We start from the raw sequence: 23277 nt of genomic DNA on the forward strand, positions 1-23277 counted from the left end.
GCAGGATATTCGCTATCCTGTACTTGATGTTTCATTGGAGACAGGAAATGAAGCAAGAGTAAGCGCTTCCAGTTTTTGATTCTTTCTTTGGCTTTCCTTCCGGGATTATTACTCTTGCTTCTTGTCTCAAGTAAAATATAGGGTGCAAAGAGTCAAAAAATAGCAAGAATACTTATGAGGAGGGAAAGGACGACAAAGACTCTATGAAAACACTTTTTCAACTTTCCTAGAATAGTTGCAAAATTGATAAATTTAACAATAGTTGCAAAATTGATAAATTTAACAATAGTACTAGAACTATTATACATCCGTAGCTGGAATATATTTGTAAAAAGAATGACCATAGCTATCCATAGCTATCCTGGATTTTTCCCCCTCATTCACTTTGATTTTCAGTTTAAAGTTAATGTTCTTTACTTCAACACAAACCTATAGATCCAGGTCTCATGTATTAAATAGGAAGGAAATGCTTTTAAGCTTAATTTTGACTTGGCACTTCAAAAACTTCATTATAAGAAAATAAAATACCAGGGCTGCTTGTGGTTTTAAAAGCTGTAGTTTCATTGTTTAGTAAATCTGTATAAAGAAAATCTGAGTTCTAAGGAATGATTAGATTAGTAGAAGCGGAACTGTTCTGTGGAATGAGATTTATCAACTGCAGAGTTTTTATAACCCTAGTTTGTTTCTTCTTAGTCCTCATAATTCAGTTTGCTTTTTTTCCCAGTTACACTTGAAACATTGAGTATCTGTTTTCCTCTTGTAAATGAGAAAACTAATAAAAATAGAATTCCAGGCTTTAAAATAAAATAATTTCATCTAAAAAAGTTTAGCATTTAATTTTTCCTTAAAAAGTTAACTTCAGCAGATTGCTTTGACCTTTTTAAAACTAGAATCTTGGTTTATTTCATGTCTGTTTTGCCAGAGCTGTAAAAAAGTGTAATTACTTTTTGCAATTGGTATCTAATTACTATAAAATGAATTTATATTTTAGACCACATCATAGGCATTAAGTGCTAACAAATTTTGATTGAATACACTTCAATTTACATTTAGTTTTAAGCAAAAGAAAGCTTATATGTTGTTAGGATTTTCTCTGAAACAAATCTATACATATAATCATGCCTGATATTTAGACCCAAAAAAGTACAAAATACTTATAAAATTTTATCTCATGTGTTCATTTATATATTTAAAATTTTGTTGTTTGGGGTTTTATTAGTCCAAATAATTATACTGACTTAATCACTTATTTATAATACATTAAAAAGAGAGGTACCATGGTAGCTTTTGTTCTCTAGTGACAACTCATTTATAAGGTGTCATTTTGTAATGAGTTTAGTTTTTATTCCACAATAGACCATGATTCCATATTTTCCTTTTGTCAGTAATACTTGTAAACTTCTTATTTAATGAAATATTTAGTGGAGTTAAACTTGAATGGCTTAAATTAAATTAAGGTCAGTTTCATTGCAACTATTGATTGTTCGAAGCATTTTAGCTAACACCTGGCAGAAGTCAGTTAGATCTGTGCTGCTTAGAGTGTGATCCATGGACAGGTGTCTGTCTGTGAACGGGAGAAGTATTTAGAAAGGAGAGTGTTTAGAAACTCTTATAGCAACTTGACAGTGCTGCAACATCCAAACTCTTTTCAAAACAGTTTTATTGAGGTATAATTTAAATATCATCAAATTTGCCCATTATAAATGTACAATTTGATTATTTTCAGTAAATTTATGCAGTTTTGCAACCAACACCGCAATGCTGTTTTAAAATGCTTTCCTTACCCAAGAAAATTTTCCCTTACCTGTTTACAGTCATTTCCTGCTCTCAACCTCAGCCCCAGGCAAACACTGATCTACTTTCTGTCTCTTTGGTTTGGCTTTTCTAGAAGTTTCATATAAACAGACTAATACAATATATTTTTTGTGTCTGCCTTTTTTTTACTTAGTGCATTGTTTTTGAGGTTCACCAATGTTATTGAATGTATCAGTACTTTGCTCCTTTTTACTGCTGATTAGTTTTAAGGTTATGAAAAAGAAAAACTCCATTTCTTTTAAACTCTACTACTCATAACATTTCTGTGACCAGATGTGTGGCTGTTTTTCTCACACTAGCCAGTTCTCTGATACCAGTTGAGTGTCCTACAATTTAACTCAATTCTGACACTATCTGCCTGGAGTTAGCGTCAGATCTCATAGGTTAAGGCCTCAGTCCCACAAGACTGCCCCCACTTCAGACACCAGTAGCAAGTAGCGGGTCCCCAGGTTACCCACACATCTGTCTGACATGGCTGCAAATGGGCAATTTCCATGACTCATTCCTCAGGTTCACTAATTTGCTCTAACACTCACAAAACACAGGGAAACCCTTACATTTACTGATTTTTTATATAATAAAGGATATGATAAAGGATACAGATGAACAGCCAGATGGAGAGGTATATAGGGTGAGGTCTGGAAGGGTCCCAAGCACAGGAGCTTCTGTCCCCATGAAGTTGGGATGTGCTACTCTCCCAGCACATGGATGTGTTCACCAACCCAGAAGCTCTCTGAATCTCATACTTTAGGGATTTTTATGGAGGCTTTATCACATAGGCATGATTGAGTATTAACTCTATCTCTGGCTCCTCTCCGCTCCTTGGAGGATGGGGGTGGGACTTAAAGTTCCAAGCTTCTAATCATGGCTTAACTTTCTAGTGACCAGCTCTTCTCCTGAAACTATCCAGGAACCCACCAATTGCTGCATTAGACAAAAGACACTCCTATCACCCAGGAAATTCGAGGGATTTTAGGAGCTGTATGTCAGGAACTGGAGTCAAAGACTAAATATTACAATGAAAGATGCTCCTAGCACCTTTATCACTTAGGAAATTACAAAGATTTGGGGAGCTCTAGCTGGAAGCTGGGGATTAAGACCAAATATACATTTCTTAGTATATTACAGTATCATAGGTTATATCACATTTTATTTATCCACTCAGAAGCTGATTATTCTTTTGGATTATTTCCAGTTTGGGCTATTATGAATAATTATAAATTATGAACATTTGTTTACAAGTCTTTGTGTGGGCATATGTTTACATTTCTCTTGGGAAGATACCTAGGAGTAGAATTGTTCAACTTTCCAAGAAACTGCCAAACTGTTTTCCAAAGTAGCTGTACCATTTTACAATCCCACCAGTGATATATGTGGGTTTTGGATGCACCATATCTTTGCCAACACTTGGTATGGTCAATCTTTTTTATTATAGCTATTTTATTAGGTATGTAATGGTATCTCATTGTGGTTTTGATTTGCCCTTTCTTTTTTTTTTGGTGAGGAAGATTGGCCATGAGCTAATATCTGTGCCAATCTTCCTCTATTTTGTATGTGGGACACCTCCACACTGTGGCTTGATGAGAGAAGTATGTAGGTTCCAAACTGGCAAACCCCAGGCTGCTGAGGTAGAACATGTGAACTTAACACTATGCCACTGGGCCAGCCCCAGTTTGCACTTTCTTAATGACTAATGTTGACTATCTTATGTGATTTTTAGTTTAGGTAGATAACTTATTTTTTCAGTATACAAGATCATGTCCTCTTCTGTTCTGAGACTGTAGTTTCTTTTTTCTTGCCTTTGCCTTGGCTTGAACCTCCATTACATTGTTGCAAAGAAGTGTGAGAGCAGATATCTTTTGCCTTGTTCTCAGTTTTGAGGAGAAGAAGTTAGTGTTTCACCATTAAATATGATGTTAGCTGTGGGTGTGTCCTAGATGCCCTTTATTAGTTTAAGGAAGTTTCTTTCTATTTCTATTTTGCTGAGTTTTTATGTGAATGGGTACTGGGATTTTGTCAACTGTTTTTTCTGCATCTACTTCAGTGGTTCTCAAACGGGAATGACTTTGGCCCCTAAGGGATATTTGGCAATGTCTGGAGACATTTTTGGTGGTCACAACTTACAGGCAGGGTGCTACTGGCATCTAGTGAGTCCAGGGTACTGTAAACATCCTACAGTGCACAGGACAGCCCTTCACAACAAGGAATTGCTTGGCCCAAAATGTCAATGCTGCTGAAGTTAGGAAAACCTGTTCTATTCATATGATTGCGTGGTTTTGTCCTTTATTAATATAGAGTATTATATTAATTAATTTTCAGATGTTAAGCCAATTCTGCATTCCTGGTATAAATCCCACTTGGTCATGATGTATAATCACTTTTTTATGTTACTGGTTTCTGTTTGCTAATATTTTGTTACAGAGTTTTAAACCTGTATTCATGAGGGATATTGGTCTGTAGTTTTTTGTTCTTGTGATGTGTTTGTCTAGTATATGATTTGTCCTGGAGAATGTACCATGTATGCGTAAAAAGAATGCATAGTGATCTGTTGTTAGGTGGAGTGTTCTATATATGTCAGTTAGATTAAAGTGGGTGATCATGATGATGTTCAGAAAGTCATCTATATCCTTACGAACTTTCTGTTTAGTTGTTCTGTCATTTACTAACAGGAAAGTATTAAAATCTTCAGCTATATTTGTCAAATTGTGTATTTTTCATTTCTATTCTGTCAGCTTTTAATTCACATATTTGGGACCTCTTATTAAGTAGATATACATTTATAAATGTTATATCTTGCTGATATATTGATTTTCTTATCATTAGGAAATGTTCTCCTTTGTCTCTAGTAATACTCCTTGTCTTTAAAGTTTTAGTTTTTCTGATAGTTCTATAATACTATAATTCCAACTCTCTTATAGTTACTGTTTGCAGGGAATATCTTTCATCCTTTTACTTTCAATTATTTGTGTTTTGGATCTAAGGGGTGTCTCTTGCAGACACCATATAGTTGGATCTTACTTTTTTATCCACCTTAACAACTCTACCTTTTTTTTTTTTTTGAGGAAGATTAGCCCTGAGCTAACATCTGCTACCAATCCTCCTCTTTTTGCTGAGGAAGACTGGCCCTGAGCTAACATCTATGCCCATCTTCCGTTACTTTATATGTGGGACACCTACCACAGCATGGCTTGCCAACTGGTGCCTTGTCCACACCTGTGATCTGAACCGGCGAACCCTGGGCCACTGAAGCAGAATGTGCACACTTAACCATTGTGCCACCAGGTCGGCCCACAACTCTGCCTTTTGATCGTTTAATCCATTCATATGTAATGTAATTGGGTTTATGTCTACCATTTGCTCTTTTCTATACGTCTCGTTTTTTTTCTCTTTCATTTCTTTATTGCCGTCTTTTGTGTTAAATATATATAATTTTAGTGTATTGTTTTAATTCCTCTGATTTCTTTCAAGCTGTTTTTGAATTTTTATTTATTCATTTATTTATTGGGGTTTTTTTAGTGAGAAAGATTGTCCCTGAGCTAACATCTGCGTCAGTCTTCCTCTATTTTGTATGTGGAATGCCACCACAGCATGGCTTGATGAGCGGTGTGTAGGTCCACACCCAGCGTCTGAACCTGCAAACCCCCGTCTGCTGAAGTGCAGCATGCGAACTTAACCACTATACCACTAGGCTGGCCCCTCAAGGTGTTTTTTTACATAGTTGTTTTATTAGTGGTTTCTGTAGGATTGCAATATGCATCTTTAAGTTAGCACATGCTACTTAAGGCTAATACTTAATTTTGGTAAAATATATTAACTTTGTTCCAGTATAGCTTCATTTCCCCTCCCCCTCTTTCATACTATTATTTTCACATATATTACATCTATGTATGATATAACCCCAACAATACAGTGCTATAATTATTGCTTTAAACAATCTTATGCTCTTTGAAGAAATTTGGAGAAGAAAATAAAAATTTATACATAGTTGTTTATATTTACTCAAATAGTTACCATTTTGCATGTTCTTCATTCCTTCCTCTGGATTTGAGTTACTGTCTGGTTTTATTTCCTTTCAACCTGAAAGATTTGCTTCAGCTTTTCTTGTTGGGCAGGTCTGACAAGAATAGATTCAAGTTTTTGGGTTTTTTTAATCTGGGATGTCTTTATTTCATCTTCATGTTTGAAGGATAGTTTTGCTGGATAGAGAATTCTTCTTTGAGAGTATTTTTCTTTCGGCACTTAGAATATGCCATTCCGCTGAATAGGTCGTATTGTTGTTCCCCTGTTTCTGATGAGTCGTTTTTATTTTCTTGCTGTCAAGATTTCCTCCTTGTCTTTAGCAGTTTAACTATGATGTAACTTGGTATGGATTTCTTGGGAATTTCATCAAATGTTGGTCATATTTCATCAAAATTTTTTTTCCTGCTCCTTACTGTCTCTCCTCTCTTCCTGGGAATCCTGTGATATGTATATTGGTAAGCTTGATGTGGTCCCATGGGTGACTGAGGCTCTGTTCATTAATCTTCAGCTTTTTTTCCTCTTCTCTTCAGATTGTTTAATTTCTGTTGATCTCTTTTCAAGTTCACTGATTCTTTCTTCTGCCATCTCAGATCTACTGTGAAATCTATCTAGTGAACTTTTCATTTGGGTATTGTATTTTCAATTAGAATTTGTTTTTAGTTCTTTTTTATAGTTTCTGTTTCTCTTGAGGTTCTGTATTTGTTGACTCAGTGTGACCATATTTTCCTTTAATTCTTTGAATATATTTTTATTAGCTGTTTTGAAGTCTTTGTTAAGTCCACTAACTGGGCCCTTTCTGAGTTAGTTTCTATTGACAGGTATTTGTTTTTTCCTACGTATGAGTCACTCCCTCCTCCCTTTTTTTAGCCTATTTTTTTTAAGTGGATAGTTTAGATAATATGTTAACTCTGGATTCTTTTAATTTTCTGAGCATATTTTAAAAATAGTTAGCCTGGACATAAACTGAGGAATCTACCTCTATTATGTGTACAGTCACTAATGTATCTGCACATTTTTTAAATCCTGATTTTCATTTTTCTGCTTTGCTTTTTAGGGATTGTCCCTGTGTCTGCAATGTTTAGTGATCAGCCAGTGATTTAGACTGAGCTTGTGCTCCAACATCTCAAAACCATAGGCATTTATCCTCTGCTGATTCATCTATGTGGGTTGAGGGGCACATTCAGTGTTCGGACAGTTCTCGAGTTTGCTTTGACTTTTACTTTCTTCTGCCTCTTGGCTCTCCCCTGGGCATAGTTTCTCATTTAGCTAGGGATGTGTAGGGTGCTTATCTAGCACTTTTATAGCTGTTCCATTTCCAGGATTTCCCTGTTAAATTTCCTATTTGTTTACCACTCACCCAACCAAGACTCCAACCTCAGGCTACCAAAGCAGCAAGTTTTTCCCTTCATTTCCTCCTGAGTTCTCCACTTTAGCTGACAGGCTATGGAGTTTTGCCCTCCTCTCCAGTTAGCCTCCTTCTGCAATAAAGCTACTCATTTCCTGTCTAGTCCTGCCCTGGTAAAGCTGTTGTTCTCCAGGGAGCTGGAGATAGGCAAATGGGAGCAGCCCCAGGCAAGAAGGCTACAGATTCCACAGTTCTTACTTAAGGCTCTAGCAGTTTCTCAGTAATTTGTTGTGGGCCTTTGATTGATTTCTAGAGCTCTGAAATGGTTGTTTTTGACAGTTTTGTTTTGTTTAGTGCTTGTGTTTTAAGGAGAGGACTTGCCAACCTTTTCACACCACCCTAGCCCTCAAGCCCAGTTTTACAGTATTTTATAAAAGCATTGGTCCTCAGAGGATTAGAAATTAAAACAAAACAACAACAACTAGTTCTTTGTCATAGATAGTTTGAATAGCACTGAGTTAAATATGGCAACACTGTACAGGTCTTTAGACCTTTAGTAGCCTACTGGTTCATATGGCTCACTAGTTAATTAGGTAAAAAATGTTTCTGCTAAAAATCTCCTGTAGACTTGACTGTTGGTTATGTGTGCTGTTTGTTAGACATCCAAATGTCAAAAATCATGAGATAGATAAAAGAACCTTTGAGTAGAACCAAAGACAAATATTTGAGAACCTATTAGGTTTATGATATGAATTTATAGTGGGGTAGATATGCATAACTTTTTACCTTTTCCTGCCTGATCTCTGAATCCAGCACTGGATAAAAGAAAGACAACTCTGGGGGTTACCCAAGTTCAGAATAGGCTTAGTTCTGATTCCCACAACTTACTAATATATCTTATATTGTTCCTAATTTTCTCTGTAAATAGCCTTTAGAGACTAGAGAAGGATAAGACCAAACCATTATAGTTTTTTTATATTTTAGGAGTCTTTATTTTGTCAGGTAATCTTTGTCTCCCAAACTTGACTTTATATCAGAATCATCCTGGAAATTAAAAGAAAATTCTGAATTGCTATCTCCAGGGATAGCACAAAAGACTCCTTTTAACAGGTTTGCTAATATTTTTCTACATGTAAAAACTATGTTTGCCTATCAATGTCTACCTATATCAGGTTACACATTAAGATCAAATTCACAAGTATGTACCTTTTTTTGTTGACTTCATCTTGCATTTAAATTTAGTTCTCTCTTCCTCTTTTCCCGCTTGTAAAACTATTCAGCTACAGAACACCTCCACATTTGATATTTAAACCTCTGAAACATTAAAATAGCTAACTTGAATTTCTTAGTTGATCATGCATGAATGTTTCTCTATTCTGTAGTACTGTGCTATTACTTAATTCCTTTGCTAGTTTTTGTCTCATATAGACAAAATATTTCTCTCTTCCTCTCCCCTGCCCTCCCCAACTCTTTTCATCTTGAAAAACTGAAACTCTGCATCCACTACACAATAACTCCCTATTCTCCCTTACCCCAGCACCTGGCAATCACCAACCTACTTTCTGTCCCTGTGACTTTGACTACTCTCAATAACTTTACTAAGTAGAATCATATATTATTTGTCCTTTTATGACTGGCTTATTTCACTTAGCATAATGTCTTCAGAGTTCGTCCATGTTGTAGCATGTGTCAGAATTTTCTTCCTTTTTAAGACTGAATAATATTCCTTCGTGTGTGTGTGTGTGTGTGTGTGTGTGTGTGTGTATACACCACATTTTGTTTATTCATCTGTAGATGGGCACTTGGCTTATTTCCATCTTTTGATTATTGTAAATAATGCTGCAGAGAGCATGAGTGTACAAATATCCATTGAAATCCCTGCTTTCAATTCTTTTGGGTATATACCCAGAAGTGGAATTGCTGGACTATATGCTAATTGGTTTAATTTTTGAGGAACTGCCATTTTGTTTTTCATAACAGATACACCATTTTACATTCCCACCAACAGTGCACAAGAGTTCCAGTTTATCCATGTCCTCATTAACCCTTGTCATTTTCTGTTTGTATGTTTTTTAAATAGCTATCTTACTGGATGTGAGGACTTAGGTTTTTTTTGTTTGTTTCTTTTTTTTTTCCTGAGGAAGATTAGCCCTGAGCTAACTACTGCCAGTCCTCCTCTTTTTTTGCTGAGGAAGCCTGGCCCTGAGCTAACATCCGTGCCCATTTCCTCTACTTTATATGTAGGACACCCACCACAGCATGGCTTTTGCCAAGCGGTGCCATGTCTGCACCCTGGATCCAAACCAGCGAACCCTGGGCCACTGAGAAGCGGAACCCACGCACTTAACTGCTGCACCACCGGGCTGGCCCAGGACTTAATTTTTAAAGACAAGAGCTACAAACTGTTTTTATAGAGTTATTGAATTGTTAAGCTTAAAGAAACCTTAACTGACTCTTCATTCTTTGTGCCTTCCACTTCATCTGCTACATATTTCTGTGATAATACTTTTATACATTCACTGTATGCCTGTCTTCTCCTATTAGACTCTGAGCCTTTTAGGATAGTAACTGGGTTTTATTTGCCTTCGCAAATAAAATTGCCTTCAATTTTATCTCTAGACTGTCTAGAGATGAATTATTTTAATTTATAGTTTTAGTTAACTACAGAGCTAGGGACCTCTGGTGGGCTGAATAATACCCCACTCCCACCCCAAGATATCCATGTCCTATCTCTAGAACCTGTGAATGTTACCTTTATGTCAAAGAATTTGGAGATGTGATTAAGGCTCTTGAGATGGGGAGAGTATCCTGGATCATCCAGGTGAGCCCTAAATGCAATCACCAGTATCCTTAGGGAGGCAGAAGATTTCAGATAGAAGAAGAGAAGGCGTTATTACTATGAGGGCCGAGATTGGAGTGATAGTGCCACAAGCCAAGAAATGCCCACTCCCACCAGAAATTGGAAAAGACAAGGAACAGATTCTCCCCTAGAGCCAGAGGGAGTGTGGCCTTGCTGGTACCTTGATTTCAGCCCAGTGAAACTGATTTTGAACTTCTGGGCTTCAGAACTATGACAGAATAAATTTCCATTGTTTGAAGCCACCAAGTCTGTGGTAATTTGTTATAGGAGCCATAGGAAATGAATACAGAACTGAAGCAAGTCTTTGGGTTTTTTAGTCCATTGCTCTCCACAGTGATTCTTTTTGTTGAAAGTGATTTTACCTGCTCTTTTTTTGTTTTAATTTTTATGGAGATTATGATAGTTTACAACCTTGTGAAATTTCAGTTGTACGTTATTGTCTGTCAATCGTGTTGTAGGTGCACCCCTTCACCCTTTGTGCCCCTCCACCCCTCCTTTCCCCTGGTAGCCACTAATCTCTTCTCTTTGTCTACATGTTTAACTTCTACATGTGAGTGAAGTCATACAGAGATTGTCTTTCTCCATCTGGCTTATTTCGCTTAACGTAATACCCTGAAGGTCTGTCCATTGTTGTTGTGAATGGGACGATTTTATCCTTTTTTTATGGCTGAGTAGTATTCCATTGTGTGTATATACACCATATCTTCTTTATCCAATCATCAGTTGATGGGCACTTATGTTGCTTGCACGTCTTGGCTTTTGTAAATAATGCTGCAATGAACATGGGGTGCATGGGACTTTTGGAATTGCTGACTTCAAGTTCTTTGGATAGATACCCAGTAGTGGGATGGCTGGGTCATGTGGTATTTCTATTTTTAATTTTTTGAGAAATCTCCATACTGTTTTCCATAGTGGCTGCAACAGTTTGAATTCCCACCAGCAGTCTATGAGGGTTCCTTTTTTCTCCACAACCTCTCCAACATTTGTTACTTTTTGTTTTGGTTATTTTTGCCCTTCTAAGGGGTGTAAAGTGATGTCTTAGTGTAGTTTTGATTTGCATTTCCTGGATGATCAGTGATGATAAGTATCTTTTCATGTGCCTGTTGGCCATTGGTATTATCTTCTTTGGAGAAATGTCTGTTCATGTCCCCTGCTCATTTTTTTTTTTTGAACATGTTTTTAATCATGTAACAGTAATGAACAGCTTTTTTTTTTTTTAAAGATTTTATTTTTTTCCTTTTTCTCCCCAAAGCCCCCCAGTACATAGTTGTATATTCTTTGGTGTGGGTCCTTCTACTTGTGGTGTGTGGGATGCTGCCTCAGCGTAGTTTGATGAGCAGTGCCATGTCCACGCCCAGGATCGAACCAACGAAACACTGGGCTACCTGCAGTGGAGCATGTGAACTTAACCACTCGGCCACGGGGCCAGCCCCCTGTGCTCATTTTTTGATCAGGTTATTTGATTTTTTTGTTGTTGAGTTGTGTGAGCTCTTTATATATTATGGAGATTAACCCTTTGTTGGATATATGACTGGCAAATATTTTTTCCCAATTGGTGGGTTGTTTTTTTTGTTTCAATCCTGTTTTCTCTTGCCTTGAAAAAGCTCTTTAGTCTGATGAAGTCCCGTTTGTTTATTCTGTCTGTTATTTCCTGTGTCTGAGAAGACATGGTGTCCGAAAAGATCCTTTTAATACTGATGTCAAAGAGTGTACTACCTGTATTTTCTTCTAGAAGCCTTATGGTTTCAGGGCTTACCTTTAGGTCTTTGATCCATTTTGAGTTTATTTTTGTGAATGGTAAAAAAAGGATGGTCAATTTTCATTCTTTTACATGTGGCTGTCCAGTTTTCCCAGGACCAGTTGTTGAAGAGACTTTCTTTTCTCCATTGTATGCTCTCAGCTCTTTTGTCAAAAATTAGCTGTCCATAGATGTGTGGCTTTATTTCTGGGCTTTCAATTCTCTGCCATTGATCTGTGCACCTGTTTTTGTACCAGTACCATGCTGTTTTGATTACTGTAGCTTTGTAGTATGTTTTGAAGTCAGGGATTGTGATGCATCCAGCTTTGTTCATTTTTCTCAGGATTGCTTTAGCAATTCAGGGTCTTTTGTTGCCCCATATGAATTTTAGGATTCTTTGTTCTATTTCTGTAAAGAATGTCATTGGGATTCTGATTGGGATTGCATCGAATCTGTAGATTGCTTTAGGTAGTATGGACATTTTAACTATGTTTATTCTTCCAATCCACGTGCATGGAATATCTTTCCATCTCTTTATGTTGTCATCAATTTCTTTCAGGAAAGCCTTGTAGTTTTCATTGTATAGGTCTTTCACTTCCTTAGTTAAATTTACCCCAAGATGTTTTATTCTTTTTGTTGCAATTGTGAATGATATTGTGTTCTTGAGTTGTTTTTCTGTTAGTTCGTTATTAGAATATAGAAATGTGACCGATTTGTATGTAAGTTGATTTTATACCCTGCAACTTTGCTGTACTTGCTGATTATTTCTAATAGTTTCCCAATGAATTCTTTGGGGTTTTCCATATATAAGATCATGTCATCTGCAAACAATGAGAGTTTCACTTCTTCACTCCCTATTTGGATTCCTTTTATTCCTTTCTCTTGCCTAATTGCTCTGGCCAAAACTTGCAGTACTATGTTGAATAAGAGTGGTGATTGATAGACGGCATCCTTGTCTCGTTCCTGTTCTCAGGGGGATGGCGCTCAGTTTTTGCCCATTGAGTATGATGTTGGCTGTAGGTTTGTCATATATTGCCTTTATTATGTTGAGGTAATTTCCTTCTATCCCCAATTTGTTAAGAGTTTTTATCATAAATGGCTGTTGGATCTTGTCAAATGCTTTCTCTGCATCTATTGAGATGATCATCTACTTTTTATTCCTCATTTTGTTCATCTGGTGTATCATGTTGATTGATTTGCAGATGTTGAACCATCCCTGTGTCCCTGGTATGAATCCCACTTGATTGTGATGTATGATCCTTTTGATGTACTACTGAATTCGGGTTGCCAAAATTTTGTTGAGATTTTTTTTTGTTTTTTGGTTTTTTTTGAGAAAGATTAGCCCTGAGCTAATCTTCCTCTTTCTGCTGAGGAAGACTGGCCCTGAGCTAACATCTGTGCCCATCTTCCTCTACTTTATATGTGGGACTCCTGCCACAGCATGGCTTGCCAAGCGGTACCATGTCTGCACCCGGGATCTGAACTGTTGAACCCCAGGCCACCGAAGTGGGACATGCGCACTGAACTGCTGCGCCACTGGGCCGGCCTGAGAAGTTTTGCATCTATGTTCATCAGTGATATTGGCCTGTAGTTCTCCTTTTTTGTGCTGTCCTTGTCAGGCTTTGGTATCAGAGTGATGTTGGGCTCGTAGAATGTGATAGGAAGTGTTCCATCCTCCCTAATTTTTTGGAATAGTTTGAAAAGGATAGGTATAAAATCCTCTCTGAAAATTTGGTAGAATTCCCCAGGAAAGCCATCTGGTCCTGGGATTTTATTCTTTGGGATGCTTTTGATTGCTGTTTCAATGGTTATTTACCTACTCTTAATACTTCATTAATGTTGTCATCTCTTCTTAGAAATTCAATGAAGAGGAAATTTTATTTTAGGCTTTAGCTGAATGTTCTACAAAAAGTATCTGGAAATAATAGGCCACATGTTTCTCTCTTTTCCCTTTCCTTTTAGGGATAAAGTATCTATTATAAAGGTGAGAAATAAGTAAATAAATGTGGTGTATCCTGGGAAATGAAAAAAATAAGTTATTCTTAGAAATAGTTTTTTTCTCATAATGATCATTTATGTGCTTACCACAAAACATTTCCCCCAAAATTTTTCTAGTGTATTGTTTTCAAAATTAATCCAGAAGGTTTGTTTAGTGCATGCAAGAATCCATCAGACCAAAAACAAGGAGGTAAACATTTTAAAGGAGCAATAATAGATAGGCAATTTCTTGGATGAAGCAAAGAGGATAGAGCATCTGAGAAGCTGAATGGTGACAAATTCCTGGAGCCAAGAGGAGAATGATTGATGTTCAGGACCTTCTGGGGTGTGAATGGAGAGTTGTGATCCCCTTGCCCTGAGATAGGACCCCAGGAGGCTGAATCCTAGTGGTAAAGATGAATGGAAATAGACTCACCTTTATAGGAATTGCAACTTAGCTTCAGATTATTTCAGGACCTGAAATTGATTTGAGATAATATGGGTGCCCTGACACAAGCAAACAAATCCTTTCTGGAAATCCTTAGGAATTACTTTATCAGTTTTTAAAATAGATTGTTTAGTACACAGTAAAAAACATAACCAAAAACGTAAGGTAATGAAACAGTAACAATACGGAACAAGAAACAATAGATAGTAGAACAAATACATGGGAAATCCAAATATTGGAGTTATCAGACACAGATTTAAAATTACTATTCTTAAAAGGTTTGAGGAAATAAAGACAATTGGGAAAAATTCAACGGATATCCAGAAAACTATTTTTTAATGTATATTTTAGAACTGAAAAATGTAGTAATTGAAACTAAGAATTCAATTTATGATTTTATTTATTTATTTGTTTATTTTTTGGTAAGGAAGATTGGCCCTGAGCTAACATCTGCGCTGATTTTCCTCTATTTTGTATGTGGGACGCTGCCAGAGCATGGCTTGATGAGCAGTGTGTGGGTCTGTGCCCGGGATCTGAACTGATGAACCCCAGGCTGCCAAAGCCAAGTGCTCCAACTTAACTGCTATGCCACTGGGCCAGCCCCTCAATGTATGATTTTAAAAACAGATTAGGCACATCTGAAAAGAATTAGTGAACTGCAGTATAAGTTATAAGAAACTATCTAGAATGATGCATGGAAATTCAAAAGTGAAAGACATAGAGGCTACAGATAGGTACATCCTATGTGTAATAGGACCCCCAAGAAAGAAAATAAGGAAGAATATTTGAGAATATTGTTGATAACCTTCCAAAATTGATGAAAACCATCAAACTACAGATTCAAGAAGTGCTGCCGATCATGAGCAGAAAAAGTGTAAGGAAATTCACAACTAGGTACATCATAGTCAAATTTCTAAGGAGCAAAGACAGAAAATCTTAAAAGCAAGCAGAGGAAAAAATATATAATCTTAAAAGGATTAGTCAGACCTAGAGCTAACTTCTCAACAGAAATAATAGAAGCTGGAAGACAGTGGAATGATATCTTTAAAGGGCTGAATAAATGTAACTGTCAGCCAGCCAGTCTGTACGCATCATATACAGTGAAAATATCCTTCTAGAATGAATAGGAAATAAACACAGTTTTAAACAACAAAACACCAAGAATAAAACCAAAGCAGAAATCATCACCATCAGAATGCCACTGAAAGAAGATGCTGCAGGTATTCTGAATACAGAAGAAAGATGACCCAGTTGAAAGGTTGGAGATGCAAGAAGGCGTGAATAGCAATGAAAACTACAAGTATGTGGGCAAGTCTAAATGAATGTTGATTGTTTAAAATAATAAGAATGTTTCATTAGGATTTAAAAATATAGAGAAAATTAACATACGTGACAGCAACACCCCATAAGGACATAAGGGGCATGAGCTTCCCTGTTTTGTCAAGGAACAAAGTAAAACTGCCAATTAATATTAGAATTTTGCAAGTCAAGAAGAGATGTTATAGGGGCTGCCCTGGTGGCGCAGGGTTAAGTATGCACATTCTGCTTCTGCAGCCTGGGGTTCACTGGTTCGGATCCTGGGTGCGCACATGGCACCGCTTGGCAAGCCATGCTGTGGTAGGTGTCCCATATGTAAATTAGAGGAAGATGGGCACAGATGTTAGCTCAGGGCCAGTCTTCCTCAGAAGAAAAGAGGAGGATTGGCAGCGGTTAGCTCAGGGCTAATCTTCCTCAAAAAGAATAGATGTTATAATCTCCAGGGAAACTGTTAAATTAAAACAATAGTCATTACATGCTACAACATGGATGAACCTTAAGGACGTTATGCTAAGTGAAATAAATCAGTCACAAAAATACAAATTCTGTATGATTCCACTTATAAGAGGTATCTAGAGTAGTCAAGTACATAAAGACAGAAAGTACACTGAATGGTGGTTGCCAGGAGCTGGGGGATATGGGGATATTGTTGTTCAACGGATATAGAGTTTTAGTTTTGCAAGATGAAAAAATTCTGGCGATTGGTTGCACGACAGTGTGAATATACTTAACACTACTGAATTGTACACTTAGAAATGGTTAAGATGGTAAATGTTATGCACTTTTTACCACAATAAAAAAAAAGAATTAGTGACTAAAAAAAACTTTTCTAGCTATGGATATATTAGTATCAACCAAATTAAAACATGTTTATGGGTAAGACGGGGCACTTCATAATGGTAAAGGGTTTAATTTAACACAACAATTCATAACAACTTTAAAACAAAAACTGACAGAACTAAAAGGAGAAAATCCACACAAATCCACAATCATAGTAGGAGATTTTAACACGTTTCTCAGTAACTGATAAAACAAGCAGATGAGGGATTAATAAGGATATAAAAGATTTGAATGATATGATTAGCAAATTGACATAATTTTTGTATTTAGAAGATTATATCCAACAACTAAGTGCAGATATAATATTTATTACTTTTCAAGTGCATCTAGAGCATTTTAAAAAAATAACTGTATATGGGTCATAAAACAAGTCAGTACAATTTCTAGAGAATTATGACCATACAGATTGTTATTTGACCACAGTACATTTAAGCTAGTTATCCAAAAGATAATTAGAAAATCTCCAAATGTTTGAGTATTAATAAATATACTTCTAAATAACAAGCGGATAAAAAAAGAAATCCAAGTGGAAATTAGAAAATATTTCAAACAGAATGATAATAGGAAGTTATATATAAAAACTTTTAGGATGCAGCTAAAACCATGCCCAGAGAGAACTTTTTTATCTTTAAGTGTATATATTAGAAAAGAAGATAGGCTGCAAATCAGTGAGCTGTCTATCTTAAGAAATTAGGGAAAGAACAGTAAATTAAATCTCAAAAAATGTGGGAAAAAGATAATAAAATGATCTGTGAAGAATGAGATTCCGATATTTATATTTCTCTTTTTCTTGCTTTATTGTAGTTGCTAGGACCTCCCATTGACTAGAAGTAATGAAGCGAGAGAGTTAACTTTGTGAGGGTGATGGATGTGTTAATTATCTTGATCTTGGTAATCATTCCACACTGTATATGTATATCAAATCATCATGTACACTTTAAATATATACAGTTATATTTGTAATTATTCCTTAATAAAGTTGGGAGGAAAAAAAATGTAGTGAAGCAAGCATCTTTGTCTTGTTTCTGGTCTCAAAGAAAAAGCTCTCAGCCTTTCATCATTACATTGTAAGACTTTTGTAGATACCCTGCATAGAAAGTCCAAAAGAATCTAAACTTTTAGAGTTAGTCTTTTTTTTTTAAAGATTTTATTTTTTCCTTTTTCTCCCCAAAGCCCCCTGGTACATAGTTGTATATTCTTCATTGTGGGTCCTTCTAGTTGTGGCATGTGGGATGCTGCCTCAGTGTGGTTTGATGAGCGGTGCCATGTCCACGCCCAGGATTCGAACCAACGAAACACTGGGCCGCCTGCAGCGGAGCACGTGAACTTAACCACTCGGCCCCGGGGCCAGCCCCAAGAGTTAGTCATTTTAATCATGTTGCTGAATATAAGATCATTCTACTAAAAAGCAATCACACTTATTTATATCAACAATAAGTAGTTAGAAAATGAAATTTTAAAACATGCCATTTACAATTGTACCGAAAGTATGAAATAGAAATAAATTCAATGAAAGAAATGTAATAACACTATCAGAAAATGATAAAGCATTATTGAAAGAACACTTAAATAGAAGGATATGCTATTTTTATGGATTAGAATCTTCCATATTTTGAAAATTATTTTTTATGCAACATAAGTGATTCTGAAATGTGTGTGACAACGCAAAGGGCCAAGAATCGCCAAAGAGTTCTTGAAGGACAACAGCAAGGTCAGAGGACTTACTGTATCAGATATTAAGACATCATAAAATGATAGTAATTAAGTCAATATGGTATCACAAGAAGATGGAAATATAGACAGAGAGCCCAAAAACAGACTTATTCATGTATGGAGATTTTATTTACTTAAAAGTAGCCCTGCAGAGCATTGAGGAAAGGAGGATCTTTTCTTGTTAGTTCTGAGACATTTGGAAATCCAGATGGAAAAAATACACCTCTTGTTCCTTACTTTACTTTACACCTGTAAATCACTTCCAAGCTTTAGATTATAGATCTAAATGTGAAAGGCAAGACCATAAAACTTGTAAACGTGAATTTAGAAGAATATCTTCAAGACCTCAGAATAGGAAAGACTTTTTTTTTTTAACTTTTTTTTCTTAATAGCATTTTTTAAATGTTTTAACAGATTTTATTTTTTAGAGCAGTTTTAGATTTACAGCAAAATTGAGTGGACGGTACAGAGATTTCCCATATACTTCCTGCCCCCACACATACATAGCCTCCCACATTATCAACATCCTCCACCAGAGTGAGACTTTTGTTACAGTTGATAAACCTTCATTGACACATCATCACCACCCAAAGTCTGTAGTTTCCATTAGGATTTCCTCTTTGTGTTGTACATTCTTTAAGTTTAGACAAATGTATGATTATACATATCTACAATGATAGTATCATACAGAGTAGTTTCACTGCCCTAAAACTCCTCTGTGCTGTGCTTATTCATGTTTCATTCCCCTTGACCCCTGACAACCACTGATCTTTTTACTGTCTCTAGTTTTGCCTTTTCCAGAATGTCATATAGCTGGAATCATACAGTGTGCTGCCTTTTCAGATTGGCTTGTTTCACTTAGTATTATGCATTTAAGCTTCCTCCATGTCTTTTCATGGCTCATTAGCTCACTTCTTTTTAGCACTGAATGATATTCCATAGTATGGACGTACCACAATTTATCCATTCCACCTACTCAAGGACATCTTCCTTGCTTCCAGTCTTTGACAATTATAAATATAGCTGCCATAAGTATTCATAGGCAGGCATAGGCACATTTTTGTTTGGGCATAAGTCTTCAACTTCTTTGGGTAAATAAATTGCTGGATTGTATGGTAAGAGTATGTTTAATTTTGTAAGAAACTGCCAAACTGTCTTCTGAAGTGACTACCATTTTGCATTTGTGCCAGCAATAAATGAGACTTCATGTTGCTCCACGTCTTTGTCAGCATTTGGTGTTGTCGATGTTCTGGATTTTGACCATTCTAAGAGATATGTAGTGGTATCTCGTTTTAATTTGCATTTCCCTGATGACATATGATGTGGGGCATCTTTTTCTATGCTTATTTGCCATCTGTATATCTTTGATGAGGTGTTTCTTAAGGTCTTTGATCCATTTTTTAATTGTGTTGTTTCTCATTGTTGAGTTTTAAGAGTTCTGCTTTTCTTCTTCTTCTTCTCCTCCCCTTAGCCCCCTGGAACATAGTTGTATATATTCTAGTTGTGAGTGCCTCTGGTTGTACTATGTGAGATGCCACCTCAGCATGGTTTGATGAGTGGTGCCGTGTCTGTGCCCAGGATCTAAACCACCAAAACCCTGGGCTGCTGAAGTAGAGCGCACAAACAACCACTCGGCCACAGGGCTGGCCCCCTTAAGAGTTCTTTATATATTTTAAGTAATGGTCCTTTATGAGATGTCTTTTGCAAATATTTTCTCCCGCTCTATGCCTTGTCTTTTCATTCCCTTGAAAATATGTTTTGCAGAGCAGAAATTTTTAATTTTAATGAAGTCCAGCCTACCAATTCTTTTTTTTTTTTGCTCAAGAAGATTAGCCCTGAGCTAATATCTGTTGCCAATCTTCCTCTTTTTTCCCTTGAGGAAGATTAGTCCTCAGCTAATATCTGTGCCAGTCTTCCTCTTTTTGTATGTGGGACACTACCACAGCATGGCTGGTGAGTGGAGTAGGTCCACGCCCGGGATCTGAACCCATGAATCTTGGCTGCTGAAGTGAAGCGCACAGAACTTTAAGCACCTGGCCACGGGGCTGGGCCGTATCAATTCTTTCTTTCATGGATTGTGCCTTTGGTGTTGTATCTAAAAAGTCATTGCCAAACCTAAGGTCATCTAGAATTTCTCCTGTGTTATGTTCTAGTATACCCTTAGGTCTGTGATTGATTCTGAGTTAATTTTGGTGAAGGGAGAAAGGTGTGTGTCTAGATTCATTTCCTTGCATGTGGATGTCTAGTTGTTCCAGCACTATTTGTTAAAAAGACTGTCTTTGGTCTATTGTATTGCCATTCCTCCTTTGTTAAAGATCAGTTGACTGTATTTATGTGGGTCTATTTCTGGGCTTTCTGTTCTGTTCCATTGATCTTTTTGTCTATCACCGGTACTACACTGTCTTGATTAACTTTGTAGTATGTCTTGAAGTCAGATAGTGTCAGTTCTTCAAATTGTTCTCCTTCAGTATTGTGTTGGCTATTCTGTCTTCTGTATCCCTCTCCATGTAAACTTTGGAATCAGTTTGTCAGTGTCCTCAAAATAAGTTCCTGGGATTTTGATTGGGATTGCATCTAATCTGTAGACTAAATTGGGAAGAACTGACATCTTGACAATATTGAGTCTTCCTATCCATGAACGTAGAATGTGTCTCCAATTATTTACTTCTTTCATTTCTTTCTTAGAGTTTTGTGGTTTTCCTCATATAGGTCTTACACATACTTTGTTAAATTTATACTTAAGTATTTCATTTTGGGGGATGCTAATATAAATGATACTGTGTTTTTAATTTCAAATTCTTGTTGATTGCTGTTATACAGGAAAGCGATTAACTTTTATATATTAACCTTGTATCCTGCAACCTTGCTATAATCACTTATTAGTTCCAGGAGTTTTTAATAACATTTATTGTTTAGAACTTACTATTAAAATTTTTAAGCTTGTGAAAAGCAGAGGGAATAGTATGATGAACTGTCATATACCCGTAACTCAGGTTTAGTAATTAACAACACATCACCAATCTTTTTTGTCTATATTTCTACCCAGCCCCAGTGGATTATTTTTGGAGCAAGTTGCTGACATCACCTCAGGGAAAAACTTTTTAAATAGACATGAAAAGCACTAACCATAAAGGAAAAGAATTAATGTCAGTGCATTATTACATGAAAATTAAAAACTTCTGTTCATCAAAAGGCACAGTTAAGGGAGTGAAAAGGCAAGTCACAGAATGGGAGAAGAAATTTGCACCATGTTTAAATGATAGAAATTACTACAAATCGATAAGAAAAAGATTATTGTCTAGTACTCTCTCCAAAAACTGGGCAAGAGTAGCCATGTGAAGAAAGAGAATATCAGAATGGCTAATAACATGTGTGAAAGCACTCAGTCTCTTTAGAAATGAGTGAAATACAAACTGAAACCATAAGATACTACTATTTTTCTACTAGAATACTAAAATTAAAAGTATTAATAATACTAAGAATATGAGTATATGGAACAATAGAAACTTTCAAAAACTGCTAGTGGAAGTTTAAATTGGTACAGCTACTCTGAAAAACTGTTTTGACATTATCTACTAAAGTTCAAGATATGCATATGCTATGATTTAGTTCTATTCCTGGGTATACTCAACAGAAATGCATGCCCAGGTACAACAGGAGACTTGTACAACAATATTCAAAACATTGCTTGTATTGGCCAAATACTAGAAGCACCCCAGTTGTCTATCACTAGCAGAACAGATAAAAAACAGTGGCACAATCATGCAATGAAATATTATTCAGCAAGGAAAATAAACAAACTATATTTCCTTACAAGAACATTCATGAACTTTACAAACACAAGGTTGAGCAAAATAAGCCATGCACCAAAAATAAAATATATATGGAATTTTTTTTTATAGATAAAAGTAAAACTTTACCATAATATTTAGGCATGTGTGCTTAGAGGGTATCAACCATAAAGAAAGGAAGTTTGGAAAGTGGTTACCTTTGGCAAATATGAGGAGATGATGACGCAGGGGGATATAAGGATTTCTGAGGTATTAGCAGTATTTTATTTCTTAACCTGGGTAGTAGTACTTGGGTGTTTGCTTTGTGATAAATTATCAAGCTGTGATACTTTATGTGTGTATGCATTGTAAATGTGTTATATTTCACAATAAAAATTTTTTAAAAGAAGACATTTCATTAGGACAGAATAAACTTCAACAAGTATGTTATTTAGTTAGCCTGTTTCTTACCTTCACAAGTATAACACTTGAAAGATAGTGGTCACCTTGTGATAATTGTAACAACTACTTGGAAATAGAAATACTTACAATCAAAGTAGATTATTGATCTGTGAGTCAGTTTAAGAAAGAAGAATCTGATAGATTTCTTATTTGCATGAAGGTTAATGAGTTAAGAGTGACAGATTTTGCAGTCCTGTAGTTTTATGAGAAAGGTGGTGGTTTTGGAGATAGAAGTATGCAATAGGATTGACTTGTTCTTTTCCTTAGTTTGAAGGAAGAGGAATGAGGTGGGGTGGAGAGGAAAGACATCACTATTTCGCAGTGCTAGAAGAACAGCTAAAGCAAAGCACTTTTACAATGACACACTCTCAGTTCTAAACTGAAATTAGTTCTAGCATGTATGAAATGAAATGTGCAGCTTAAAAGAAAAATTATTTCCTCCTCCTCACTCTCCTTCAGATTCTCAGGAATTCCACCAGCTAGTCTGTATTGATGTTAGTAATTGAAAATCGGACTTTTAAATACCACAGTTCTTAAATGTTTTGATTTTTTTGACTTATGGAATTGAGTGTCTTTCCTGGGGTAGCTAGTAGAATTCTTGAGGACAATGAGTAAGAAATAATTTTTTTTAAAAACTATGCGTTTGGGTGCCGACCCAGTGGTTAAGTTTGCTGGCTCTGCTTTGGCAGGCTGGGGTTCGCAGGTTCAGATCCTGGGCACGGACCTAGCATCACTCATCAAGCCTCGCTGTGGCAGCATCCCACATAAAATAGAAGAAGATTGGCAGATATCAGCTCAGTGACAGTCTTCCTCACCATAAATAAAAAATAAAATAAAACTGTGCATTCAACTCCCCCAATCCATTTAGCCCAGAAATATGGCATATATCTTAATAACATCCAAGAATACCAATCCATAAAACAGAAGATCCCATTAAGTAGAGAAATTTTAGTGAGATCAAAAAATGAGGGT

General features: G+C 36.3%; 1 protein-coding gene across 1 annotated transcript in view; it reads left to right on the top strand.

Annotated features, from left to right (window-relative positions):
* The window catches only part of SPATS2 (spermatogenesis associated serine rich 2), a 131807-nt gene that overhangs the window by 68047 nt on the left and 40483 nt on the right, over nt 1-23277 (top strand).

Source organism: Equus asinus, chromosome 22, assembly GCF_041296235.1.
Source record: "Equus asinus isolate D_3611 breed Donkey chromosome 22, EquAss-T2T_v2, whole genome shotgun sequence".
Classification (NCBI taxonomy): domain Eukaryota; kingdom Metazoa; phylum Chordata; class Mammalia; order Perissodactyla; family Equidae; genus Equus; species Equus asinus.